The sequence below is a fragment of the Coenobita brevimanus genome, chromosome 86 (genome assembly GCF_032717465.1).
Source record: "Coenobita brevimanus isolate Jiangsu-jjx chromosome 86, ASM3271746v2, whole genome shotgun sequence".
Classification (NCBI taxonomy): domain Eukaryota; kingdom Metazoa; phylum Arthropoda; class Malacostraca; order Decapoda; family Coenobitidae; genus Coenobita; species Coenobita brevimanus.
Window position 1 is genome coordinate 19,786,864 of NC_137039.1, and position 16,097 is coordinate 19,802,960.

Below are 16,097 nucleotides of genomic sequence, written 5' to 3' on the forward strand. Positions count from 1 at the left end.
GTGGGTGCCTATTAAGTACCCAAGTACTTAAACATACTCACATTTTCCAATTCATCATCCAACCTCGCTGTACATTCACTGACCACCTCTCTCAAAAACCATCACTTTACTCTTCCCCACATTCACCTTTAGATTCCGTTTCTTACACACTCCCAAACTCATCCACCAAGCCTTGCAGCTCCCCTTCGTCTTCACTCAACAACACAGTATCATCTGCAAACAACAGTACAGGGAGTTTCCAAACACTATCCTCTCTCGCCAGGGCCACTCCAACATCCACTACCCTACCTTGTACCTCCTTTATTACCCCACCCATGTACAGATTGAAAAACCATGGAGACATGACACATCCCTGTTTCAACCCAACTTTCAAAGAGAAAAATTCACTTAGTTCACCATCCACACGCACTGCAGCCTTCGCACTATCGTACATACTCTTCACAGCATTCAACAACTTCCCATCTACTCCATATATTAACACTTTCCATAATCCTTGTCTATCCACCCTGTCATATGCTTTCTCCAAATCCATGAAAGCCGCATACAATTTCTTTCTCTTCTCTACAAACTTTTCCACTAAAGATCTAAGAAAGAATATCTGATCTACACAATCTCTTCTCTTCCTAAAGCCTCCCTGTTCTTCTCCAACTAATTTCTCTGTTCTTTTCCAAACTCTGTCAATAAGTATCCTACCATACACTTTTCCTATTATACTAAAGACAAATGCCCCTATGATTACCACACACTTCTTTTTCCCCTTTTCCTTTGTACAAAGGAATAATTATACCTGACTTCCAATCCTCCGGGATTCTACCTTCCTCCCAGGCCAATCTGCACATCTTCCACATCTATTCTACTACTATCTCTCCCCCATGCTTCAGGATTTCACCACACACCCCATGAATTCCTGGGGCTTTCCGCGATCTAACTTTCTTCATTGCTTCCACAACTTCTATCCTACTGATTTCTTCCTGTCTTTTCACCTCCCTCCTTCTTCCAGCTATTCCTCAGCCACTTATACTCGCATTACTTCCATCCTCTATATTCAACAATTCCTTAAAGTGTTCTCTCCATCTGCTCACTTTTTCTCACTTCTCTCCCAGTAATCTACCATTTTTATCTTTCACTCCCCTGCTATGCTCACTTCCACCCTGTCTGACTCTTTTCACCTCTTTCCAGAACATTTTCTTACAGTCCCTCCACTTTACACTCAAATTCCTTCCGAATTCCTTGCTTTCTGATTATATATATATATATATATATATATATATATATATATATATATATATATATATATATATATATATATATATTAGGATTGCTTTCGTATCGGATAAAATCATGTGCATGTAGCTGGAATGAAGCCCATTGTCTGCGGCCTGGCAAACTCCCTGTAAAGAGTACCCGGTACTATTTTCTACCGACAGAGTTAAGCGGAGACTCATCTTTCGTGTAAGAAAATCCACCCCGCCTCTGTGTGTGTGTGTGTGTGTGTGTGTGTGTGTGTGTGTGTGTGTGTGTAAATTGAGTCATCTAACTCGTGGAGCATGGTATGAGGGTTGGAAGGTTGGTGACTGGGTGGGTGGATTGGTTAGTGTAGGCTGGTTGTTTCACAGGCGGATTAGGTGGAGTACGTGGGCGAGAGGGAGGGAAAGGGTTGTTGGGCTGGTTAAGTGGGGTGGAGTGGGGTTCTTGCATTGCTTAAGTGGGTTTGGTGGTGGGGCTACCTGTAGGACAAGGCAGGAGACGGGTTTGTGTCGTCCTACTTAAGACACACTGTATTGAGTAAGGTTGTGGGTATGTGAGTTGATAGGTGGGTGTGTAGGTGGATGGACGGACTGTGGGAAAACAGGCCACAGGGGTTAGGTGATTTGAGTTAATGTCGGAGTTGGGAAAATCGGTGCACAGGGGATATTATTCTGGTATCAGTGGGTTATAACAGGTCCATCGTGCAATACGTCTGTTGGTTAAGAGGTCTGTGTTTCAATTGCACGCATCAGTGGGTGATATAACCACGTCGGATAACAGGTTTATGGGGAAAATAGGTTCATAATGAAAATTAAATCTATGGGGATACGTCCATGTAGGAAACCTGCATCCATGGAGAGATTCAAGGTCGACGGATAAATTGGTCCGTGGGGAGTAAATACATCAATAGGGAAAATTAGTTGGTGGGAAAATTGGTTACGTATAAAAGTAGGCGTCTTTGAAAAAAAAAAAAAAGTAAGGAAAATAGGTCCATGGGGGATTGTGCTCCGAGTGGTGAAAATATCCATTGATAAAAATATTCATGGGGTAAAAATAGGTCCATAGGGGTATACACGTCCTGTAAACATACATGGAGATATTTACAATAAATGAGACCTAAAATATCCAACTTTTAACATCGATCGTTGCCTGTAATTAGGCTTACCACTGCACACCTTGGACCAAACAACCATTAGGCAGACCCTATTACCACTTCGTTATCCAGTCATTATATTTCAAAATTTACCTTCATTTAGCAATTTACGGATAGAAAGCCAAACGAAACGAAAGGAAAAATACCTGTTTAGCTGTGTTGAGCACCTCATTTCTCCACCTCATTCCTCTAAAATTCACGGGCACCTGCTACTCTCTCTCTCTCTCTCTCTCTCTCTCTCTCTTGGTAACAAATGAATGCTTCGAACTTGATCACTCTGTGTTCGCTGGTTCAAACCTACATGAAGTCGTGGATTTGTCACTTGCTTGGCTCTATACGAGAAAAAAGTTATCAAATAATAAGTATGATATATTCGTGTTATCAGAGACAAACCTTCAGAGTAAATATTACTATTGTTTTATCCATCAGTACAAGCCCAAAGCTGAAGGAATATTTTTCGACAGCAATGCATCGAAGACAACTTCTGTGCTCGTGAATGCGACGCTACCACATACACGGGTTGGCTGGACGAGGGTGTTAGACAATTAGTCACATTAAAATAGGTAAAATATCTCAAAACTAAGATAAATCCTGAGAAAGAATATTGATCAGCTTTTGACTCACAGAAATTAATACATGAGTATAAACACTATCCCAATATAGTGATTGACTTACCATTTATAACTTTATTTCTCCTGACCGTAATTATATAGTGAATGACAGCTACTAAAAAATAAAGATTGGATTAACAAAGATTGAACTGCATTAGTGTCTTGTGGAGATTATTTGGATTTTTACGTTAGGAAGTGTTTTCATCAATTTCATTTTCATTTGCCTTTTTAAATAAAGGATAAAAAGTATGGTACAAGATGTATTACCGTTAAACCATCGACTTTATCATTAAATAAACCGCAAAGCTAAGGGCGAAAAAACTAAATATGCAACTTCCACAAACCTACTAAATTTTAGCTTGAAAACACTCCCAATTGTATTAGAGTTACAAAAATACTTCTGAGGGTGAAACCATTGCGACAGAAAAAAAAAAATCAGTAACTAGGGTAAATGAGATAAATTATTCTGATGAAATTTGACAAAAATTACTACGAGAAAGTGTAAATACTATCCCAATACCGATATAAAATTGATTACCATTTAAAACTATCCCTCACCTCCGTAGATATATAGTGAATGACATCTAAAAAATGAAGATTGAAGGAACTGGGTATTGTTTGGATTTTTAGGTTAAAAAGTGTGTCATTTGCAACATTTTCACGTGTAAAAACGTAACAAATTTTGTTACGCTAATAGCAACCGATTTAGGCGTAATTCATACCTATTATATTGGAGTAATAATGAAAACCATAATTGCGGGTGAAAGCGATAAGAATGCAACTTCTACAAGAGTACTCTAAATTAGCTGGCAAACAATCACATTTGTATATGAAATTTAGACAAAATTCCTGAGGGTGTAAAAATTATACGGGAAAAAAAATCAGCAGCTAGGCTAAATGAGGTAGCGCGTGGGATGAAATTGACACCTATAAAGAAGACTGGCATTTGATGGATATAAGCCCAAAGAGTTTTGTTCCATAAGGGACGTGCAAACAACTTGGGAATTCAGAGATAAAACTAATATTATTTTTATATGAATGAAAGTTGCTTGAGCCTCCACATCCTATTTACTAAATGGAATACGTTCACAGTATAATGGTTCGTGTGATATCACTATGGAAAATTACCAAATTAAACTCTCACCGAAAGGGTAAAAAGCGGTTAAAATGAAATTGTTTAGGCACTGATTATCTGATATAAATAATATGAAAAAGTAATCACATAGCCGTCCTAAGATATACAATTTATAAACATTACTCGTATGCGCATTTTTCCTGGTCATGATGTGGTAAAAAAAAAAAATCAGCTTGTAGTAGCATCTACCTTACCTGTTGTGTTGAGGTTGATTGGATTTTTAATTTACGAGGAGATTCCATTTGTTTTATTTTTTAATTCATCTTCACATTGACATCATTGTGAACTATTGACTACTGACAGTTTTACTGGAGTGATGTGAGAATAAATATATTTTTCGGAAAAATCACTTAATATGTATCATCCACAAATGTACTCAAAAGTGGTTGGAAAGCGCACAAAATTACGTTCAGTAATCAGCCGCACACACACACACACACACACACACACACACACACACACACACACACACACACACACACACACACACACACACACACACACACACACACACACACACACACACACACACACACACACACACACACACACACACACACACACACACACACACACACACACACACACCGCTCGCTGGTGCAGTGGTAACGTTCCCGCTTGCCAACTGATGGACGGGAGTTCGCTCCTCGCTCAGGTTGCGAAAAGTTTCACTGACGAAGTGGGTGATTACTGTCCCCCTTGAGCAAGGGGACGGGTGTGTGCGTGTGTCTTGCCCTTTGATCGGACTATATGAGCTCTCCGCTCCCTTCCGGGAGGGTAAAAGCTGACCATCACGACACACACATATGCAAAACAAAAAAATTAATTCACACAAAGAGAGCTGGCATCTGACGTGCTTAAGAACAAGGTTTCAATTCATGTATACTTACCGAAATAAGTGACAAATTTCGAGTAAGAGAGGTCTTCTTCTTCCTCTGACTAAAAAAAAAAAAAAATAAAGTATATGTGCACATTATGAAGGATCTATCAAACCAATGAAGGAATATTGATGACCTTTTGACTCACAAAAATTAATACGAGAAAATATACACATTCGAAATACCATTATAAATTATTTATAAATTTTTTTCTCATCACCGTAGATATATATAGATATATATATATATATATATATATATATATATATATATATATATATATATATATATATATATATATATATATATATAGATAATGAATGAGAGCTATTAAAAAATGAAGATTGGATTAAATCAAATTGAACTGTATTAATCTCGTCTGGAGAATGTTTGGATTTTTATTTTAGGAAGTGTCATTTGTGAATTTTATTTTTTCAGGATAAAATAAAATATTCCAAGTTTTTAACCTTATCAATTAAAAATAATATACTTGAGTGATCATAAGAACGGCATAATAGAGGGCGAAAACACTAAATAAGCAACTTCACAAATGTACTCTAAATTAGCTGGGAAATAGTCCCATGTATATAAAGTTCAGAAAACATTCCTCAGGGTTATAAATTTTCGACACGGAAAAAAGAAAATTCAGTATCAAGGCTGAATGAGGTAACAAGTGGGTTGAAATTGATTCACGGGTAAAAAAAAGGTTGGCATTTGATGGTTTAAGGCAAAAATTAGAGACGTAAAGAACTTGGAAATTCAAGGATATAACGAATATTATTTTTGTGTAACTAGGGCTATAAAGTGGCGTTTTGAGCCTCCTGATCAAATTTTAAAAAATGGAAATTTCACCAGTGCAACGGTTAGCGCAATGTCATTGTCCTTATATCCAAGAAAAACAAAATTAGTTGAAAGGAAATTGTTTAGGCATTCATTTTCTTATTTGTACTCAGATAATTTTTAAACATTACTTGGTTCCACAAATCTGCCTTTCTCTTGCTCATGATGTCTAAAAAAAATCTCAGGTAGCATGAGCATCCACCTTAACTATATTGATTGGATTTTTAATTTAGGAAGAGATTCAATTCGCTTTTCTTATTTGATTAAAATGAATGCCAATTGTGAAGTAGTTATCGTATACAATTGGGGTAATTCAAAACTATTTTACTGCAGTAATGCCTGTATAATTTTATTTTTGGTCGAAACCACTAAATATTCATCTTCCTCAAATGTTCCAAAAATCGGATGGAAGCCACACCCAATTACTTTCAACGGTGAAAAAATCATATTTAAGGAACAGATAACAAGAAATCGATTAACACGTAAAGATATCTGACGTCTGAGGTATTTAAGAATTTTGAATGCGGTTTTCTTTTTTATCTGCAGTAGTAGTACTTTAAAATTGCATTGAGCCTACTGATTGATTGTTAAAAAATAAAGAAAATTTGCATTTATGAATGTTCCTTGTTACTCCATTAGCCACGTTTCCTAATGTAAAATCTCTCAAAATTCAGAACTATTTAGAAGGCATACTGATGAGCTTTTAACTTTCAAGGAAATTAATACGAGAAAGTATAAATATCTCAATACCGTGATATATAATCAATAACCATTTATAACTTTATTCAAACACCGATTGAACTGTAATGAGTCGTCTGAAGATTCTTTGGATATGTAAATATCCAAACAATCAACTTCAGGATTTAAAAAAAAAAAAAATGGTACAAGTTTTGTTACGGTAAACGATCGAATTTATCAATAATTTATAACTATTATACTAGAGTGATCATAAAAGCGGCATAATAGATTCCGAAAACACTAAATATGAAACTTCCACAAATGTACTCTAGCTGGAAAATAATCCCACTTCTTTATAAAACAGAATTTCTAAGGGTGAAAAAATTACGAATCAATAAAAATTTAGTAACAAGACTGAATGAGGTAACACGTGGGATAAAATTGATTCGCAGGTTTAAAAAAAAAAAAAATGTCATTTGGTGGGTTTCATTAGAGACGTGCAAACGACTTGGAAATTCACAGATAAATCGAATAGTTTTCTCCATGTAACTAGGGATATAAAGTGCCAATTTGAGCCACCAGATAAAATTTAAAAGATGGAATATTTCACCAGCATGAAGGTTAGCGTGATATTATCCTTATACACTAAGGTAAAATCTACCAGAAAGACAAAATTGTTTGAAAGGAAATTTTTTTTTTTTTTTTTTACTGATATACAATTTATAAACACTACTTGGATCCTCATATACTCATATTTCTTGCTCATGATAGGTTTGAAAAAATATCAGATTGCAAGAGCATCCACCTGAACAGTTGTGTAGGTCGTGTTGAGTTTGACTGAATTTTTAATCCAAGAAGAGTTTGTTCGCTTTTCTTATTGTCATCTGCAATTGTGAGATACCGCGGATAGTAAACGATTGGGACAGTTCAGAACTATTTTACTGGAGTAACGGCTGTATAATCATATTTTTCGTCGAAATCGCTAAATATTCGTCTTCCACAAATGAATTTACAATTGGTTGGGAAATAGACCCAATTACTTCCAATACCTATGAGACTCTTCTGAGGGTAAAAAAAAAAAAAAAAAAAATCAAGCGATATATAGCAAGAAATCGATTCACAGGTCGAGCTGAAATCTGAGGAATTAAAGAAAAAGATTGAATTGATGTATTGTTCGCGGAAAGACGCAACAAATTTCGAATCTCTTAAAAACATTGTGAAAAAAAAAAGTATATTTGCTCATTGTGAATGTTCGTGCTACACTAATTAGAAGACATACTGATGAGCTTTTGTCTCAAAGAAATTAATATGAGAATGTATAAACACTATCCCAATACCATGATGTACAATCAATTACCATTTATAACTTTATTTCTCATAAGTGCATACACAGTTTATAGGGAATGATAGCAACTAAAGAACGTAGGCTGAGAGAACACCGATTGAAATGCATTTGTGCCGTCTGGAGATTGTTTTTTTACGTAAGGGTGTGTCATTTGTGACTTATTTTTATATGCAGTGGTAGCTACATGTTATAAAAAAAATTATACATGTTTTCTCACGGTAAAAGCACACCTTGAGGAGTAATTCAAAACTACTATACTGAAGTGATCTTTAAACTTACATGATTGATGTCGAAGCACTAAATGGGCAACTTCCACCAATTTACTCTAAATCAGCTGAGAAAAACTACGATTGGTATATAAATTTCAGAAAATAATTCATGACGGCTCGGGGGGGGGGGAATCAGTAACAAGGCTGAGGTATACTCGAGGAATGAAAGTGACTAACAAAAATTAATACGAGAAATTCTAAATACCATTCGAATACCGAGATATAGAATTAATTATAATTTAAAATGTTATTCCTCATCTACGTAAATATATTGTGAATGAGAGCGATTATATAATTAAAATTGAAGAAACACCGAATCAATTATATGCATCCTTTAGAGATTGTTTGGAATTTTACGTTAGAGTCATTTGTGATTTATTTTCATTTCTAATGGTATCTTCAGAATAAAAAAAAAATGGAACAAATTTTACCTAAAAAGCAACCGATTTAAGGGTAATTCAAATCTATTTCACTGGACAAACACAAAACATGCAACTTCCTCATGTGTACTCTAAATTTGGTGGGAAACAATCCAACTTGCATATAAAATTCACAAACCCCTGAGAAAAAAAATTGACCGGGGAAAAAAAAATCGGCAAAAAGGCTTAATGAGGTAACACGCGGGAAGAAACTGACGCATATATAAAGAAGGCTGGCATTTGATAGGTTTAATCCCTAAGATCAGAGATAAAACGGATATTATTATAATATGTACGACAAGGGATAAAAGTATCATCTTGTGCCTCCAGATCATATTTACTAAATGGATTACGTTAACAGTATGACGCTTCGTGTGATATCGCTATTATAATGTACCAAATTAAAATTTCACCGATAGGGTAAAAAGCGGTTAAAAGGAAATGGTTTAGGCACTGAGTGATATATATAATAGGGAAAAGTAAATACATAGCTGTGGTGAGATACAATTTATAAACATTACTTACATCCTCATACTCGTATGCGCATTTTTCCTGGTCATGATAGGTCTAATAAAAAAATCAGGTTATTGTGTTGAGGTTGACTGGATTTTTAATATAGGGAGGGATTCTATTCGCTTTAAATTTTCAAATTCATCTTTGACTTCATTGATAAAAGGAACTGCGTATTGTGAACTAGTTAAAACACAAAATATGAAACTTCCACCAATGGACAAAAATTTAGCTGGTAAATAATCTTAATTGTTCTTAAAAAATTACGAGTCGGAAAAAAAATTATCAAGGCTGAACGAGGCAACACATGGGTTAAAAATGATTTACAAATATAAAACGTTGACTATCGTTTCATTAAATGCGGGTAAACAACTTGGAAATTCAAAGATAAATTGAACATCATTTTTATCTGTGTGGCATTTTGTCTCCAGATCAAATTTAAAAGATGGAATATTTCACCATTATGACGTTTAGCGTGATATCATTATCCTTATACACCAAAGTTAAATCTCCCAGAGACAAAATTGTTTGATAGGAAATTGTTTAGGCATTCATTTTCTTATTTATACTGAAATATACAATTAATTGCTTCCTCAAATCTTCATTTTTCTTCCTTATGAAACGTCTAAAAAAAAATTTCAGGTTGCTCGAGCATCCACCTGAACTGTTGTGTATGTCATTTTGATAATGAATGGATTTTTAAATTAGGAAGAGATTCTTTTCGCTTTTCTTATTTTAAGCCACATTAACTGTGTCTTCAATGACGAAAATGAGTGCCAATTGTGAACTAGTTACCGTTGGTGGTATACGATTGTGGTAGTTCAAAACAATTGTGCTGCATTAAGGTTTGGATAAACATATTTTTGGTCGAAACCTATAAATATTCATCTCCCACAAATATATTCAAAATTGGTTGCGAGACACACAGCTACTTCCAATTCTCATGACACTTCCGAGGGTGAAAAAATCACGTTTAGGCAACAGATAAGAAATCGATTGACGTTTCAATCGATGAATTGCTCAAAGAAACAAGCGAAAAATTTCGAATGGGTTTTCTTTTTTATCTGCATTAGTAGCACTTAAAAGTTGCATCGAGCACCCTGATTGATTGTAAAAAAGTAAATTATATTTACACATTATGAATGTTCGTGTTACTCCATTAGCTACGTTTTCTGAGGTAAAACTCTGATAACTAGTTCAAAAGCATACTGATGAAATTAATACGAGGAAGTATAAACAATATCCCAATACCACGACATATAATCAATTACCATTCATAACTTTATTCTTCATCACGGTAGTGATGACAGCAACTAAAGATAGAAAATTGAACGAACACCGATTGAATTGTAGTAGTGTCGTCTGAAGAGTGTTTGGATATACGTTATTAGGAGTGTCATTTGTGACTGCTATTATCATTTGTAGTGGAAGCTTCAGCATGTAAAAAAAGAAAAAAATGTTTTATTACGGTAAAAGCACTTGCTGTAGTAATTCAAAACTATTACGCTGAAATGATCCTAAAAACGGCATAATTTAATGGCTAAATACTAAATAGGCAGCTTGCACAAACTTACACTGAACTGGGGATGAAACCATTACGACTCGGAAAAGGAAAACAGTAACAAGGCTAAATGAACGAAATACCTGCAATGAAACTGACAGAAATTGATATGAGAAAGTATAAATACAATCCCAGTACCGAGACATATAATTACTTAGCATTTAAAACTTTATGGCTCACCACCACAAATATAGAGTGAATGGCAGCTATTAAAAAATTATGACAAGAAATACCGATTATTAGTGTCGTCTGGGGATTGTTTCGATTTTTATTTTACGAGACGCGTCGTTTGTCATTTATTTTTGTTTGTAGTTTTTACTTCAAATAAAAAAATGGAACAATATTTGTTACGGTAAAAGCACCCGATTTAGGCGAAAATCAAACCTATTACACTGGAGTGATACTAAAAACCGCATACTTGATTGCGAAAACACTAAGTAAGCAACTTCATTAAAATAGCTGGGAACCAATCGCACTTGTATATAAAATTCAGAAAACGTGTCTGAGGATGAAAAAATTACGACTCTGGGGGGAAAAGAAGTAACAAAGCCGAATGAGGTAACACGTAGGATGAAACTGATTCACAGGTAAAAAAAAATGTAGCCATTTAATGGGTTTAACCCCAAAGAGCGTTATTTTATTTAATAGGTGTAAACAACTTGGAAATTCAGAGATGAAACGGATATTTTGTTTATCTGTATAACTAGGGCTCTAAAATATGATCATGAGCCCCCAGGTCAAAATTAATAAATGGACTACTTTCACAGTATTACGGTTCGTGTGATATCAATATTAAGTAAAATCTCGCCGAAAGGATGAAGAACGTTAAAAAGGAAATTCTTTAGGTATATATGAAGGTAATCAGTTCCTAAAGAATTTCCTTTTTACATAATAAGAATAATTAAATACCTGTACTGAGATAAACACTTCATAAACCTTACTTGGTTCGTCATACTCGTATACGAATTATTCACGGCGTTGATAGGTGTAATAATAAAAACAGGTTGTTAAAATTGAAGATTGGATTAACTCAGATTGAACTGTATTACTGTCGTGTAGAGATTGTTTGGATTTTTACGTTAAGAAGAGTGTCATTTATCAATCTTTTTTCATATGCAGTTTAGCTGTAGGATAAAAAATAGTACAAGTATTGTTACAATAAAACGATCGACTTTATCAATAATTAAAAACTGTTATACTGGAATGATTATAAAAATCGCATAATTGAAGGCGAAAAAGGAAAATCAAAATATGCAACATCCACAAATATACTAAAAATTAGCTGAGAAACTCTCAATTGTATTTACAGTTCAGAAAATATTTTTCGGGAAAAAAAAGATGTTACAGGACTAAATGAAGTAAACTAGTCGGATGAAATTCACTGAAAAATATTTCTATGAGAATGTGTAAATACAATCCCAATACTGAGACATAAATAATTACCATTTAAAACATTATTCCCCACCTCCGTAGATATATAGTGAATGACATTTACTAAAAAATGAAGATTTAAGAAACCGATTGAACTGTATTATTGTCGTCTGGAGATTGGTTCGATTTCTAGATAAGAATGAGTGTCATTTATGACTCATTTTCACATGTAGTTGTTACTTCGAAATAAAAGAGAATGGAACCAATTTTGTTACGGTTAAAGCAACCAATTTAGATGTAATTCAAACCTATTATCCCGGAGTGATAATAAGGTGTCTGGCAATAGATAAATAAATAGACAATAAAATCCGCCTCATTGTGGGCGAAAACACTAAGCATGCAACTTCCACATGTGTACTTTAAATTAGCATAGCACATATAAAAATCAGAAAACATTGTTTAGGGTGAAAAATTTACGACTCGAAAAACTAAAAATCAGTAAAACTTTGGATGAAATTGAATAACAGGAAAAAAAGGTTGGTAATTGATGGGTTTGACTCCAAACACTTTCGTTTCAAACAACTTGAAAATTCACAGATAAATCGAATATTATTAATATGTAATTAGTCCTTTAAAGTGGCATTTTGAGCCTCCAGATCAAATTTAAAAGATGGAATATTTTACAAGTATGACGGTGACATCATTATGCATATATCTATCTATATACCTAAGCTGCTTCCCCCAAGGAAAGGGACGTATCCGAGACAGGACGACACACTCCCCATTTACTCATCCATTCAAACACATTCATTCTCATCTTAGCCCCAAAGGAGAGAAGGGACAGATCCTCACCGCACCACACCGCAGTGACATTCGCAGCAGGGCCCGACAGCAGAGCTGGTTTACCCCTGCAACATCATAATAGACTCATCCCCGACTCGCATCTGACCTGACTAGCTGATCAGACCAAATGCGGGAGAATATCCCCTCAGGGTTGCGTCATCATTTATTCATTCACAATTTCTCTCCATTTATTTCTGCCACGCACAGCCACTCTTCCTTCCTTAACAGACATCCCTCTCACATCCACCGCTCTCTTCCTATTCGTGGTTTCCTTCTCGTCCTTACACCTCTCACATCAGATCTAGTTATCTTTTTCACCAATCGCTCATTGGATAATGAACGATTATTAGTCTCTCCATATGCCCAAACCATCGCAACACCCTCTGCTCAACTCGATCAGCCATCTCCCGAACAACTCCAGTTCTTCTCACTTCATCATTTCGCACTCGATCCATACTCGTCACTCCACACATACTCCTCAAACACCTCATCTCCATTACATTCAAACTTTTCCCCTCGGCTACACCCTTATTCCATGTTTTAGCCCCATATAACGCAGTGGGTACCACAACACCCTCATACAGCCTTCTCTTTACATCCATTCTAAGCGAACGATATCTAAACACCTTTTTCATTCCTCCCAGCACACTCTCTACTTCATTCAATTCTAAACTTCACTTCTGCATCTATTCTTCCATCCACAGCAACATGTGACCCTAAATATTTAAAATTACCTCGAACATTTCATCACTTTACTCTTATTCTCATTTACTTTCAATATCCTCCTTTCACACACCCTTCCAAACTCCTCTACCAACTGTCTCAATCTCTCCTCTGAATCAGCCACCAGTGCAGTATCATCTACAAACAGTAGCTGCTTCAGATTCCACTCTCCGTCATCAACATTCACCATACTCAGACCTCCACCTAAAACTCTTGCATTCACCTCCCTTACAGCACCATCCATATAAATATTAAACAACCAAGGCGACATCACAGATCCCTTTCGCAGCCCCAAACCAATAACCCACAGTATTTCCCACTCTACTATTTACATAAAACCTCTTCACTCCTTTTAATAACCATACAATCTTAAAACAGTCCAGAAAGCCTCCCTATCAATTCTGTCATACGCTTTTTCTAAATCCATAAATGCCCAAAACACATCCTTGCCTTTCGCACACTTCTCACAGCAAACACCTGATCCACGCATCCTCTCCCTATTCTAAAGCCACACTGCTCAGACACCTTACCTACATCACTCAACAGACATACCCCTAAAGGTAGTACATTCATACTTATCACCCTTGCCTTTATACAACGGCACCATACAAAGCACAAATTCAACAATCTTACTAACCAGTCAACAATAGTCACTCCACCACCCTTCAGGCATTCCTCAGCACAACCATCCATACCTGCAGCTTTCCCTGTTTTCATCTCCTTTACTGCCTTCATTTCCTCATTCGTGATCATTAAAGAATCATTCAACTCTCCCAACACATATAAATGTGTTGGGAGAGTTGAATGATTATCCTTCCATCCGCCACAATCTCAGCCACCCTTTCCTCCTCAACATTTAACAATCTTTCAAAATACTCTGCCCATGTCTTCCTTACTGCATCAATCTCAATTAACATCCTTCCATCCTCTGCTTTTACTCGCTCTTCCTTCCCAGACTCTTCTTTCGCACCCTTTTCACCTCCTTCCAAACATTTTCTCATTCTGTTGAAAATTCTCAGTCAGCCGCCTACCCCACCTTTCATCTGCTGCCACATTAGCATCACGCACAGCCCTTCTCGCCCGCACGTCTCTTCTCAGCCACAGCCATACTTCCTCGCACCACCATTCACTTCCTTTTCTTACACCACCACCCACCTCTTCTGCATGCCCCACCACAGCACTCTTAAACAACTGCCACTTCTCCACACTGCCAATTTTCCCGATCTTTCATTGCGTTCCACTCATCTTTCAATTTCTCCTGATAATTTATCATATATACCAAGGTAAAATCTCCCAAAAAGACAAAATTATTTGAAAGGAAATTGTTTATGAGTTCATTTTTTTTATTTATACTGGGATATACAAATTTTAAACATTACTTGGTTCGTGGCTGAATCGGTAGAGAGGCGGCTTGCAGTCCTGAAGGACCCAGGTTCGAATCCTGGCTGGGGCAGGGGACAGTTTAAGGATTTCAATTTCCTAAAAAGCAGATTTTCCTGATCTACCAGATGACCCGCCGACATGTTGTAAAAATACCCCCGCTAATACCAATACACCAGTCCTGTATGAGACAGCCCTAGCATGTATTCAATATGGACGGTGGATGTTAGTGCCGAAGTGGTGACATGTGGAGGTGTAGGAGGACTACTGGGCCTTGGGATAGGCTACTGCCCCCAAGATATAGGCCCTGAAGCCTTTGCCCAGAGTCGGACACATAAAAAAAAAAAAAAAAAAAAAAAAATCAAATCCGCATTTTTCTTGCTCATGATATGTCAAAAATCTCAGGTAGCAGGATCCTCCTTGTGGTGTTTATGAATTGATTGGATTTTCAATGTTTATTGGATTTTTATTATTTTAAACCATCACAACTGTCTTTAATTATAAAAATTAGTGCCAATTGTGAACTAGTTACCGCTGATAGTGAACAGTTGGTGTAGTTAACAACTATTTTAATGCAATAATGTTTGTATAAACATACAGTATTATTGGGCGAAACCGCTAAATATTCATCTACCACAAATGTACTCAAAATTGATGGTGAAACACACCACATTACTTCCAATACTTGTAACTTCCGAGGGTGAAAAAAAAAATCATGTTAGGCTACAGATAACAAGAAATCGATCCACACATAAAGAAATCTGTCATCTGAGGTATTCTTAAATACCTCAGGTGACAGACCTCAGGTTTCTTTTTTAAGTGCATGTGTAAAACTGCATCGTGCACCCTGATTGATTATAAAAAAGTAAAGAATTTTTACACATTATGAATGTTCGTGTTACTTTATTAGCCACGTTGAATTAAAATCTCCCAAAACTGTGATAACTCCTTAGAGGGGATACTGACGAGCTTTTTAACTCAAGAAAATCCCAACACCGTGATATATACTCATTTACCATTCATAACTTTATTCATCACGGTATATATATATATATATATATATATATATATATATATATATATAGATATATATATATATATATATATATATATATATATATATATAACTATAT